Here is a 13,168-nt window from a genome sequence, read left to right as displayed (position 1 = left end):
CACTTTAAGGTTTGCAAAGTACTTTGTAAATACTGTATCATTTGATACTTAGAACAACCTTGGGAAATAGATGTTATTATTGATCTCTTTTTACAGATGAGGAAACTGAGGCACACAGTGATTAAGTGACTTGCTTGGGGTCACATAGCTAGTAAATGAGACTGGAATTGACCTGAGGTCTTTTTGACTCCAGGTCTAATGCTCCATTTATTACTCCTTTGTGTCTGTGAAGTTACTAGCTCTACTCCACCTACTTCCTCCTTTATCCTAAAGTCTCAGTAGGGTAGGGAGCACCTCTCTGCTCACCTGGAAATCCTTCCTCTTGTCAACTTCCTGGAAAGGAACCTGCCTCCCTCTTTTGACTACTTTGCTATACAGGAGCTGTTGAAAGCAACTAATGATAAGCAGCTTTTCTGTGGGTGGAAGAAGATGTCAAGATCCAAACATACTCCCTAGAGAATGATATTTAAAATTGAGAAGTACGTGAGAAAAGTTACAAAAATGTTTATCATCTTTGACCTAGCATTACTGCTACTGTGTATATATTACAGTGAGGCCAAAAACAAAATCTCTATATGTCAAAAATATTTATGACACCAATTTTGGTCCTGGAGAAAAAGATGACCAAATGCACCTCCCTCCTTTGGGTAGAGAAATGGGGGACCATTGGTGGGGAATGCTGCATACATTGTCAGATATGACCACTTCGCCTATTGCTTTTGCTTAACTGCTTTTTTCTTTGTTACAAGTAGGGGCTCAGTGGAGTGGAGGGGTAATATATTTAGAAATAACTGTAATACTTTTTTGATTTGGGTTTTTGTGGTTTTTTCCTTTTGTTTTGTTTCTTTTTTTTCATAAAATGACTAATGTTGGAAATATGTTTTACATTATTGCACATGTATAACCTGTATTGGATTTCTTGTCATCTTGGGGGAGGGGGAGGGAAGGGAGGAAGGAAGAAAAATTTGGAAGTCGAAATCTTTAATGTTAGAAATGGTCTTTACATATAATTGGAAAAAATAAAATACTATTAAATTTTTTTTAAAAGAAAAATATTTAAATGACTGTGACATAAAAATAAGTGATATCAATAATAATAATTGCTAGCTTTTATATAGTGCTTTAAGGTTTACAAAATGTTTTATAAATATTACCCCATTTTATCCTCACAATAACACTGGGAGGTAGGAGCTATTACTACCCCCGTTTTACAGATGAGAAAACTGAGACATGCAGAGGTTAAGTGAATTGCCCATGGTCACACATCTAGTAAATGTCTGAGGCAGTATTTTTAGAGCTAGCACTAAACTCTGGACCACCTAGCTGTGATACAGCAGAAAATATGTTGGCACAAATGACACAGACTTTAGTTTGAATTCTTCCTTTGATACTTATCACCTTTGATGTGGGACAAGGCACTTAAGATCCTTGACCTCCATTTCCTCATCTGTAAAATGAAGAGTTTGGATTTCAATGAACTCCAAGATTTCTTCCAGCTCAAAATCTATGACCAATGCAGCTCTTTAAAAATTCATAATACTTTATTTTGTTTAAAAAAAACTGAAAACAAAGTAGGTCAATAAAAACAAAGGGTAATAACTGAACAAATTGTGGTGTGTAGATGTAGCGGAATATTACTGCACCTAAGAAGACCAAATATGAGGTAGAGAAGACTTATATGAACTGACACAGGGCAAAGAAAACAGAATAAAGAGAACAAGAAACACAATGACCACAACAATTATGAAGGAAAACAACACTAAAAGGAATTAGAATTCAGATGAATGCTGTGACAAATCTTGATTCCAGAGGACTGACAACTAAATTTATTCCCCATCTCTCAGTCTACACATGTGAAATGTCTTATAGGCTTGTATGTCAGACATGGTTAATGTATTTATTTTGTTTCACTGTTGAAAGGGAAGGTTCTCTATGGAGGTGGAAGGGCAGGGTAGGTATTGGGGAATGACTGTGATTTTTAAAAAACACAAAGTACTAAAAAAAATTTAAAAGAAAACAATGCCATGTAAGCAATCAACTAGATGTCAAGGACCATGGTTGGGGCAGTCTTTCTAAAGGAATAGAAAAGGTTCTTTAAAGGTGTCTCTCAGTCATTTTCCAGTAATCAGTTCTGCCTCCTAAGGTAGAACTCATGCCTTTCTTAATGGAATGGATTGCTTTCCTGGCTATGAAATAAGCAAATATGCATTTTTTTTTGGTGAGGCAATTGGAATTAAGTGACTTGCCCAGAGTCACACAGCTAGTGGATGTTATGTGTCTGAGGCCACATTTGAACTCAGGTCCTCCTGACTCCAGGGCTGGTACTCTATCCACTGTACCACCTAACTGCTCTCCCTTTTTTTAAAATAGTATTTTATTTTCCAATTATGCATGAAGACATTTTTTAACATTTTCTTTTCTCTCTCTCTTTCTCTCTTTTTGTTGTTTTCGCGAGGCAATTGGGGTTAAGTGACTTGCTCAGGGTCACACACAGTTAGTGAGAATCATACATCTAAGGCCAAATTTGAACACAGTCCTCCTGACTCTATCCACTGCACCACCTAGTTGCCCCAAATGTGCATTTTTTCTTTAGGCTTCAAGATACAATTCTGTCCCTTTGTACGTGGATAAAATCTATTCTATAAAAACCATCCAAAAAGCAAAGCTCCATGAACAAAAGCCTTATATTCCTTCCCATTTGTGTGCATCATGTCTGCTATGTGGAAGAATTTGTACTGGTAAAAAGTGGACTGGATAGTGACAAATAGGTATAAATTACTATTTTCTTTTAAAGGAAAAATGCATTAAGCTAGCGTCCATATGAGTGTTGGGGATTCAAGTGGAGTTGGGATTGGATTCAGGCAAAGTATAGTCCAACAGTGGACAACAGTTTAAAGAGACCTGGATTTGAAGTCAGAAGACCTGGATTCAGATTCCATATCTAATGATTTCTAATTATGTGACCTTAGACAAGTTATTTGTCCTGATTGGGCCTCATCTGTACAACGAGGAGGTTAGATTAGCTAGGTCTGTTCTACTTCTAAATCTTATATTCAAGCACCAAGTGCTAATAGAATTAATAAGTGTCCACCCTGTTTAGATGGCGATTTCCCTTAAGGAGCATTGCTAGGAGATATTCACATGCAACCAAGTTAGGAGAGTCTGGAAGGCAGGGCATCCATAATACCATCAGGACATTGAATCATGTAAACTGTGTGAGCTCCTTGTGGAATTCATACCCTGCCTGTTATCCTGGTTCTGACCCTGACACACAGGGCACATGTCCTTGTTCAGTCCTCAACCTCTATTTAGACCTGCTTTTGGCCACTTTCTGTGCAGGAATCTTCCAGTTCTGACTTTTTCTCCCACGCCTTAGAGGTTTCAGGTTGACTATGAAAGCCTCTCAACCACTATTTATGCAGGTCCAGCTGCTGGCCCATTCCAAATCCAGGGTGGGAGGAACAATTCAATAATTTATAAATCGGTATGAAAGAGATATTAATCACAACACATAATTGAATAACTTTGATTTCTGGGTCATGGCATTGAACTAAATGTTTGGAGTACATTTATTGATTTATTTATTTTGGTGAGGCAATTGGGGTTAAGTGACTTGCCCAAGGTCACACAGCTAGTATGTGTCAATTCACTGATCTCAGATCAAATTTGAACTCAGGTCCTCCTGACTCCAGGGCTGGTGCTGTATCCACTGCGCCACCTAGCTGTCTCTTAGAGTATATTTAATAAGATAATCTGCCCTTGCAGCATTTACAGACTAAAGAGACAAATACAATGGACCATACTAATCCTGGGAAAATGAAATCCTTCATATGCTACTGATCTAGCACCTAATAAAAACAGTGCAACATGATGGATAGAATGCTAAATATGGAGTCAGAAAGACTTAGGTTCCAAATCCACTTTAGAGTTTTACTAGCTGTATAATACTTGGGGTGTGAAGGGAGGATTAGCACCTCTGCTGTGAGGGATGCTCATCCACCTTTGGTGTCCCGCTTTCACTCAACACTCACCTGTGGCTCTAAGAAGTTGTAGCATGAACAGCAGTCACACACCTGGGAAAGCACCTCAGCAGACAGGCTAAACCAGGTTTAGAGTAACCAAGAGGCCTGAAAACCATCAGTGTCTTAGGGGAATGTCTACCCTAAGCATGTGAAGACTTCCCCCAGCATAATGAGCAGATGATAACAATTTGTTCCAACATCCATGAAGGCAGCTGAAGCAGGTGCTGTGGAGCACTTGGAGCCTGGTCAGACGTCAGAGACACCAAGGTCATCCACTGCATCCTGGATCATTGCCACTCATCTTGATTTTTGTCTTACCACTAGGCTTCATTGACTCTGGAAGTGAGAGTGAGGGTGACAACTATGTGCAACTCTGCTTCACTTAAATCCAATTCACAGGCAAGTCAAGACATCACTCTGTGTCGTCTTCAAAAACAAAGGACAAACAACAATGCTACTAGTTAAGTTTTTGATCCTCAATCTCCCCATCTTTAAAATGGAGATAATAGTCTTTACCTCAGAGGGTTATTGTGAGGATCAAATGAGATAATATATGTTAAGCATTTTTTAAACCATAAAGTACTATATACATGTTAGCTATTATTATTATTACTATTAGGGCATATTTTTGGAATTGCTTTCCACCGGTAGTGACAGGTTTATCTTATACTGTTCACACTCTTAGGCAGAGCTCCTTGTGGCCAGGGTCACACATTTGCTGGACATCTTACCGGGACTAGGAAAGTAGTCTTTGGCTAGGAAACAAAGCAAAGCTAATTGAATCAAACCAGGATCTGACCCACAACCTTGGCCTCACTGGCCTCATTGGTATCATATACTAACCAGGACATAATATACCCACAATGTATTGCCCGCAAGTGCAGAGATGAGCTCTGCTTCTGTTGTTGAACTGGTCATGCATCAGGAGACTGCTATTATGCTCTGCTTCATTAAGAAAGAGCAAACCAGGTCAAGTCATTGGGTATTTCCTGAATATTCAAAGGGTGAGTGTTTAGCTGACTTTGAGAGGATAGAAGTGATAGGGGAAAAAAGAAGTTGTTTCAGACATGCATAATGTGCTATGAAAACACCAAGAAGTTGAGGGAGTGTAATGGGGGTGCAGAGGGGGGAAAGGGGATGGCAAAAAGATTTGCTCAACTACATCAGACAGCGTAGGCAAAGGAATAGTGGACAATAAAGGGCATTTGTGTAAGGCTTAATGGTGAAAATGTTAGAAGCCAATAATAGACTGACTTCTCTCTGCAAACTTTCTCAGGAAGAAATCACATTACATATAGTCATGAGTTATGGGACACTGTAATCTCAGGAGAATTAAAATTGCAGGTGCTCCAAAGGTCACTGGAAAAACAAATGGTAGGAATAAGTAGACTATACATATGATCAATGATGAGTTGTACGTGAAATGTGGCACAAGAGACGTCATCAAGGACTTGTCTGATGAGAAAAGAAGCTGGGCCAGTCATGTAGCAAGAACAAATGGTAACAGATAATACTAGTGTTGTGATATCAATGAAATGTTGAAAGATGTCCAGAAGGCCTACTATGCATTTGGAAAATCCAAAATGAGATAATGAAATATACCTCCCTCCATTCATCAAAGAGGCAAGGAACCTGAGGACCAGCATGTTGCAGACACTCTTAGTTGTGGACTCTGAATCCATCGTTTTTGCCTAACTGCTATCCTTTGTGACAAGGACATTTTCAGTTCTAGGGATGGGATAAGAATGTGGTATAACCACAAATAATTGTGATACAAAATTAAAAAGAAAAAAGATCTTAAAACTTTTTTTAAGAAGTAGAAGGACTAGATGAACAAAATTTGGAATCAGAGAACCAGAGTTTAAATTCCAGCTCTGCCATGTATCATGTAGGCATGGCTTTAGACTTTAGGCAAATTACTTAACTTCTCAGGGTCTGTTTCCTCAGCTGTAAAATGAGGTGGTTGGCTAGATGCTCTCAAAGGATACTTTCAGTTATAAATCCATGCTGTTATATGACAAAACCCACAAAGAATAAGAAGTTACGGATGATTTGCAATCTTCAAGGATAGAGAAAAGGCCTGCATTGATGTGATCACGGAGCCACAGAAATAACAAAGTGTCTGAGAAGTGACTTTGGAGGAAAATGATAAAACTGTGCATGTTTAGGGTCAAACAAAAGAGCAAGGAGTCAAAGGCAGGAAGGTTCTCTCACAGAAAATACTGTGGAAGTCCAGTGTTAGGAATTATTAGAGCCAAAACACACTCTTTCTGGTAGGAGTGAAAAGGAAGACAGACCTGTGAGCTGTTTAGGTAGAGTCTCGTCCTGTAATTTCACTGATACAGGGAGTTCCCAGATCAGGAAACTCCCTTTACCAAGGCAGGTCAGCACCTTTTCAGTCACAATTAGCCAGCATTTATCAATCACTTACTACATTCCGGGTACTGTGCTAAGTAATAAGGATGTAAGAGAAAAGCAAAAATATGATCCCTGTACTCAAAGAATTCAAAAATTGTAAATACAAAAGATATACAGTTATCCCTTACAAATTGTGACTTTCCTCCACTGCAGTTTTGATACATTGTGAGTCAGCATAAGAAAATAAATGTGAATAGGGGAGGGGGGAGTTTTGTGAAAGCCACAAACAACATGCAAAGGCCAGCAGACAACACAGGAAAAAGTCTAGAAACTCAGAAATACATAAAATATATGTATAGTATTATATAATGTCAGTATATTTTGTCTTTTAATACCATAATAATTCAGACTTCTCTGATCTAAAAAATTTTATGTGGATTTTCCAGATTTCGGGGTTGCCACACGCTTAACCTCTGCAACATGAAAGGGATAGTTGTACAATATAAGATAATCTGAGGGAAGGCACTAGCAACCTTACAATCTTAGAGGATTGCTTGAGAGAGGGACTCTCACTGAGAGAGTGAGTCACTTACCCAGGGCCACACAGTTAGTACATGTTAAAGATTTGAACACTGGTCTTCCTGGCTTTAAGACTGGCTCTCTATTCCAAGCTGTGCATGTCTCATGAGCTGTTTAGAGGAAGAAATTTTATAATTTAGGAATTTATTGGCTATAGGAAACAAAGGAAAGGAGGGAAGCAAAAGTTATCATCAAATGTAGTTGTGATACTCAGAATGCACATAGCTCCTTGCCAGGCCCTTTGGGGTTTCAGGTTTTCAGGTCAGATGCAGTCTGTCTCTGGAAGGTAAATGCTCCTTTACCTCTTTCCCAATAGGGATTTAGTTTGAGCACTAAGCTAGTTCCAGCCTGTCTATGACTGACAAAGTACTATTCTCTCCCTCCGGTCCTGGAGGAGTTGAATGTTAGGGTGGAGGTGGGGAGGGGAGCATAAAGCTGGGATATTTTCCTCTTTTCTTCTCTTCATTCAGAAGAATTATCAACTTACAACCTCCTGGGCCTCAAAGAGACATATAGGGTCCAGTGTTAAGCATAAAGCTGTGACTCATTCATGTCTTAAGCATATGTTTACATGAATTAAACAGAAGTATAGGACAAAGGCACCTGGCTAGATGAGTAGCATCCAAACACCAGAATAACTGATGATAGTCATTTTTTTGTTCTGATTAAAAAAAAAAAATAAAAACAAAACCTGCACCATTCTGCTTCCAATTAATACTGAGTTATGAGGAAATGGGGAAATTGAGATTTAGGGAAAAGCAGGAAATGGAAAATTGTAGCTGAAACCACTAAAATGAATGAGATCAGAGAACTAGGGAGATTCTAGGAAGCAATCATTTGTTGGGAATTTTTTTAAGTCTAGTTTTAAGAAGTGATTTTAACAGTTTGGGGATCTCCCGGTATGGGAAGTCCCTCCCCTGAAGTAGATGAGCAAGTCACCAATAACTTGAAGTTAGAGGGCTTCCCAGAGCATTGAGAAGGGAAGGGACTTGATGAAATTCACACAGCCAGAATTCAGAGGTAGGACTTCCTACCAGGTGTTCCTGACTTTAAATCCAGCCACATTGCCTCTCTGATTAAAGCTTTCCTCTGTGAAAATCTTTTGAAGTGAGAGAATGTTCTACCATAAATGTGTCTATAAAAAATTTCTTCTGAGTGTTCAGAAGGTCCCCTATACTGGTTTTGTTCTAGAATGATTTTTAAGGAAAACTGTGAGATTCGTTGTTGCTGTAGTTGTTTATGGGCTACATGTTCTTTTGAATGAATAATTTCTCTGACCAGTTTCTAACTTAGGAGAAAACCATCCACTCTGATAGGAAATGTCATGTTCAAACACTTGTGAAGAAATTCTCTTCAGGCATAATGAAGCTAAAATAATCTGAGATGGCAGCCTGATTGAGCTGGAATCTGCCTGCAGCTACAGTTCTCATGTCCATTGGACACTCCAGTGATGCACACAGCTACAATGGAAAATGCTTCCCAGGGCACTCTAGAACAAAAAGATGGTCCTCCCTCCACCCTCATCTCATATTAGAGACATTTTTAAAGGGATCAATAGCCAGGTAAAGGTGCTCTGAGGCACTTAAAAGGACACATCTGGGCAATGTACCTTTAAAGGCACAGTTTCCTGAAAACAGAAAATAGGCAACCAAGTGAGTGACTCAATCAGATCAGCAGGTTCACTTGAGAAAGAAGCATTACTATTTACTCATAATACCCAGGAGGTCTGAAAACAATCATCATTCTATTGGGTGATGGGGAAAGAGTGTATGTATGTGTGTGTGTGTGTGTGTGTGTGTGTGTGTGTGTGTGTATCTAGGCTGATCCCCACATCTTATATTTTGCTGGAAAAAAAAAATCTCATTGAATTTGAGAAATTGACTTAGCTACCCACTCTGGGAAAGTTTGGGGAAACTAGTTAGTTTAGGCTGTGTCTACTCCAAAAAGTCTTGGCATCTTAATTCTTTAATAGTCGAGGTTATGTTATTCTTGACTTGGCCCAAGTTATTTTTCTCCTGGAATACAGAAGAGACTCCAAACTAATTAAGATTATAGAAATTACCCTGAATCACATACCAGAATGACTGTGATGATGCAGGAGGGCTGGACTGTGTAATTGCTTTACTGAAATTTATATGTAACTACAGCGGGTTTGTGGCATGGGAACTCCAGTTGTGTGCTGTTGTTGTTACTGTTTTAAATCACATCAACAATTAAAATGTGAATGACTGAACAAATTGAGGGTTTTGGATGTCATGGATTATCATTACCCTGTAAGAAAAGACAAATATTAATAATTCAGAGAAACTTTTAAGATGTGTATGATGCAAAGGGAAGTAAGCAGAACCAGGAGAAAATTTACATGGTGATCACAGTACTGTAAGGGAAAACAACATTGAAAGACATTGGAGGTCTGATCAGAGGAATAAAGAGTCATGATGTGGGGCAGCCAGGTAGTGCAGTGGATAGAACTCTGGCCTTGGAGTCAGGAGGACCTGAGTTCAAATCCGATCTCACACGCTTGACATTTACTAGCTGTGTGACCCTGGGCAAGTCACTTAACCCTAATTGCCTCACCAAGAAAAAAGAAAAAAGTCCTCTAAGAGTCATGAGTTTATGAGAACTGATGATGAAGCATGCCCCTACAGAGCGGTTGAATGATAGAGAGGAGGTGCTGAATCCATTGCCTCCTGTGTTCAATGAGTAGCTTTCTTTTGCCTAATGGTGCTCTTTAACAGAATGGCAAGGGTAGTATGAGCTCCGAGATCACAAGATCATGGATTTGGAATGGGAAGGGACCTTTGAGGACAGTTAATCTAGCCCTTTCACAGATGAGTAAACTGTGACTTGCTCAAAATTATAGTGATTGTAAGTAACAAGAGATAGTATTTGAACACAGATCCTCTGACTTGAAAGCCGGTGCTCTATAATGACAGTACCTGGAAGGTGACAGTAATTTTTTAAGTAATCATCTATTTCATTAATTTTTAATATTTTAAAATCAATTTTTAAATTCTTGTTTGTACTCTTTTTTAAATAAAAAATATCACTGCATTCTTGATTCAGTCAACTACCTCATGACCACAGGACATTAAAAATCAATATTGGCTATGAAACAATCTATTTGGTTTCTACCTGTAGACATGAGATTTACTCTTCAAACTTCAGAGGAATGTGATTTCATCAGAGGGGTGCTTTCTGCAACTGACACTGATTTTGAACCAGTCCATGCCCTAATAGGCCGTTTCATGAGTTACTGTAACCAGAAAAAAAATTCACCACTTAGTGGACAACCTTCTGAACAAGCTTGTCAGACCTCCCTTAGCAAGGCCAGTCCTCAGGCACTGTATTTCAGGATTGCCAGGTTGACAGGACAGAACTCAGTCTCTGCTGGAATAGCCTTTCAGAACACCGTGTCACCTTCACGGTGTGGCACCTCTTCATATCATTCACCGGTACCCCCCACACACACACCAAAGGGGTGAAGGACCACTAGGATAAAACAGGGCAAACATGGTCACAGAGAGTTTCTGCGCCCAAAATATTCAAGATGGCACAACAATAAATTTCTTTCCCCAGTTAAAACATTTAAATTTCAGTTAAATTTCATCAAAACCATCATCATTATCTTCAATCTAGAACTAGAAGACACCTTCAAGGTCACCTAGTCCAACCCCCTCATTTTACAACTGAGGAAACCGAGGCCCAGATGGGTTAAGTGATTCTGTTGTTCAGTTGTTTCATTCATGTCTGACTCTCCATGACTTCATATTGGGATACTGCAAAGATACTAGAGTGGTTTGCCATTTCCTTCTCCAGCTATTTTACAGATGAGGAAACTGAAACAAATAGGATTAAGTGACTTGCCCTGGGCCACACAGCTAGGAAATGTCTGAGACCAGTTTTGAACTCAGAAAGATGGGTCTTCCTGACTCCAAGCCCAGCACTCTATCCGCTGCGCCATCTAGCTGCTCTGTGTTGAATGATTTGCCCATGGTCAAACAGTCAATGTCCAAGATAACGGAGACTATGCCGTATGAGGATCTTTTCAGAGAACTGAGCATGTTTAGCCTGTGAAAGAGAAGACTTGTAGTATCCTAGAAGATGGAGCTACGGAAGTACTTGACCTCCTAATTATTAAAGCTATCTAAATGTAGAATGGACTGCTACTAGAGGTAGGGGGGTCTCTCTCATTGGAGAGATTCTAATTAAAGTTCAGCTGCTCACCATTGGAGATGTTGTAGAATGGATTTTTGGTCAGATATGGCTGGGACTGAAGGCCTTTGAGGTTCGTCCTACCTCTGGCATCCTCTGATCCTGCAAAACTTAAGTAGGGCATCTAGGAGCAGGCACATCAAGAGAAATACTTTAAGCTGAGATATAATTTTAACAGATGCAGTAAAGTTGTGGACAGACCAGGCTGGGTGTATCACAACTCTTGGCTCAAAGTTATAATGGTGAGGTCCAATGACAAGCTTCTAGAAAAACAAGTAACACAAGTCAGTCCTTCTAGGTGTCTTTGAGATAATGCCTGTTGATGGTTTATTGCTTTTTGCAGGCTTTATTGGCTTTATCAGCTTTATCTTGGCCTAGAAGGTAAAGGATAGTCAAAGACATAGTGTGACTATAAAGTAACGAGACGAAGCCCAGGGATTTGTTCTACCTCATATGGGTCTGTTAACTCATGGCATCTATTTGTAAATGCTTATTCATGAATGAAAATTAAAAAGTTCAGATAACAGGACAATTATCAGCTTAATGCCACCTCTACTTTCACATCGAAACAAATGTTGACTCTATGATATTGCACTTTTGTCATACTTTTCCTCCTTTGTCCATATCCTCAGATGTATATGTTGTTTCCTTCTCAAAATGAGAGTCAATTTTATTTGCTCTGATTTCTATAGCAAAAGATGCAGTAATGATAGAAATAAATAACTTCTTAATGCGGTATAACAGAGAAAGTGCTCGAATTGGAGTCAGGAATGACGTGGGTTCAATGCTCAGGAATGGCATTTATTAATTTTGTAACCTTGGATAAGCCACAACTTCTCTGTGCTGCAGTTTCTTCATTTTTAAGCTGGGGATACTAATACTCTACCATCTGCCTCACAGGGTTGTTATTCTGTGTAGTATGCCCTTAGCTTCTTACTATCTCTGGTATTAACATGTTTCATAACTGGCTGTTCAGTCATTTCTGACATTTCATGACTCCATTTGGGGTTTTCTTGGCAACAATACTGAAGTGGTTTGTCATTTCCTTTTCCAACTCATTTTACAGATGAGGAAACTGAGGCAAACAGGGTTAAGTGACTTGCTCAGGGTCACACAGCTAGTGAGTGTCTGAGGCCAGATTTGAACTCAGGAAGATGAGTCTTCCTGACTCCAGGTTCGGCATTCTATCAACAGCACCACCTAGCTGCCCCAATATATAACTGATAACTGTACCCTCTAGCTATTTGAATGGGAAAGAGCTAGTAAAATAATCCAGGGTAACTATGAGGCAGCCATCTGAAAGTGTTCTTTATCCTAGCTTCCTCCTCTGCTAAAAGGGAACCTGGGAGACACACGCCTACCCTAACCTCTGGTAGAGGTAGACAGAAGGTAACAGCAGAATGGTGATCAGAAAGTGGGGCAATGGAATCAGGAAGAGCTGGGTTTGAATCCTTCCTTATGCCCTTACTAGTTATGTGACCCTGGGCAAGTCACTTGACTGCTCTTAACCTCAGTTTCCTCATCTGCATAATGGGGATAATAGCAACTACCTCATAGGTTTGTTGTGAGGATCCAGTGAGATAACATGTAAAATGCATTGAAAATCCTAAAGCTCTATATAAATGCTAACTGTTCTCTCCGTCTCTGTCTGCCTCTCCTCCCCCCAGGTTAAGTGATTTTTCTAAGGTCACACAGGTAATAATCACTGAAGGTGGGATTTAAACCCAAGTCCTCTAATTCCAGATTTAGTGTTCTTTCCACTATACCAAGCTGCCCCTTCAACAGATTATCTACATACCATGTAGTTTAAATCCCCTGGTGGGGAGAGGGAAGAGAAGAGGAGACAGTCACTTCCTACCTTCACTAAAGACTTGTAGACTGTGGATCATGTATTCCTGATGTATTACTGAATTGAAGTAAATCAAGGACACATAAGAGAGAGAGTGCGTGTGTGTGTGTGTGTGTGTGTGTGTGTGTGTGTGTGTGTGTGTGTG

Source organism: Vombatus ursinus, unplaced genomic scaffold, assembly GCF_900497805.2.
Source record: "Vombatus ursinus unplaced genomic scaffold, bare-nosed wombat genome assembly UNPS02012179.1, whole genome shotgun sequence".
NCBI lineage: Eukaryota > Metazoa > Chordata > Mammalia > Diprotodontia > Vombatidae > Vombatus > Vombatus ursinus.
The sequence above is the reverse complement of the archived record's forward strand: the minus strand, read 5'-3'. Positions refer to the sequence as shown.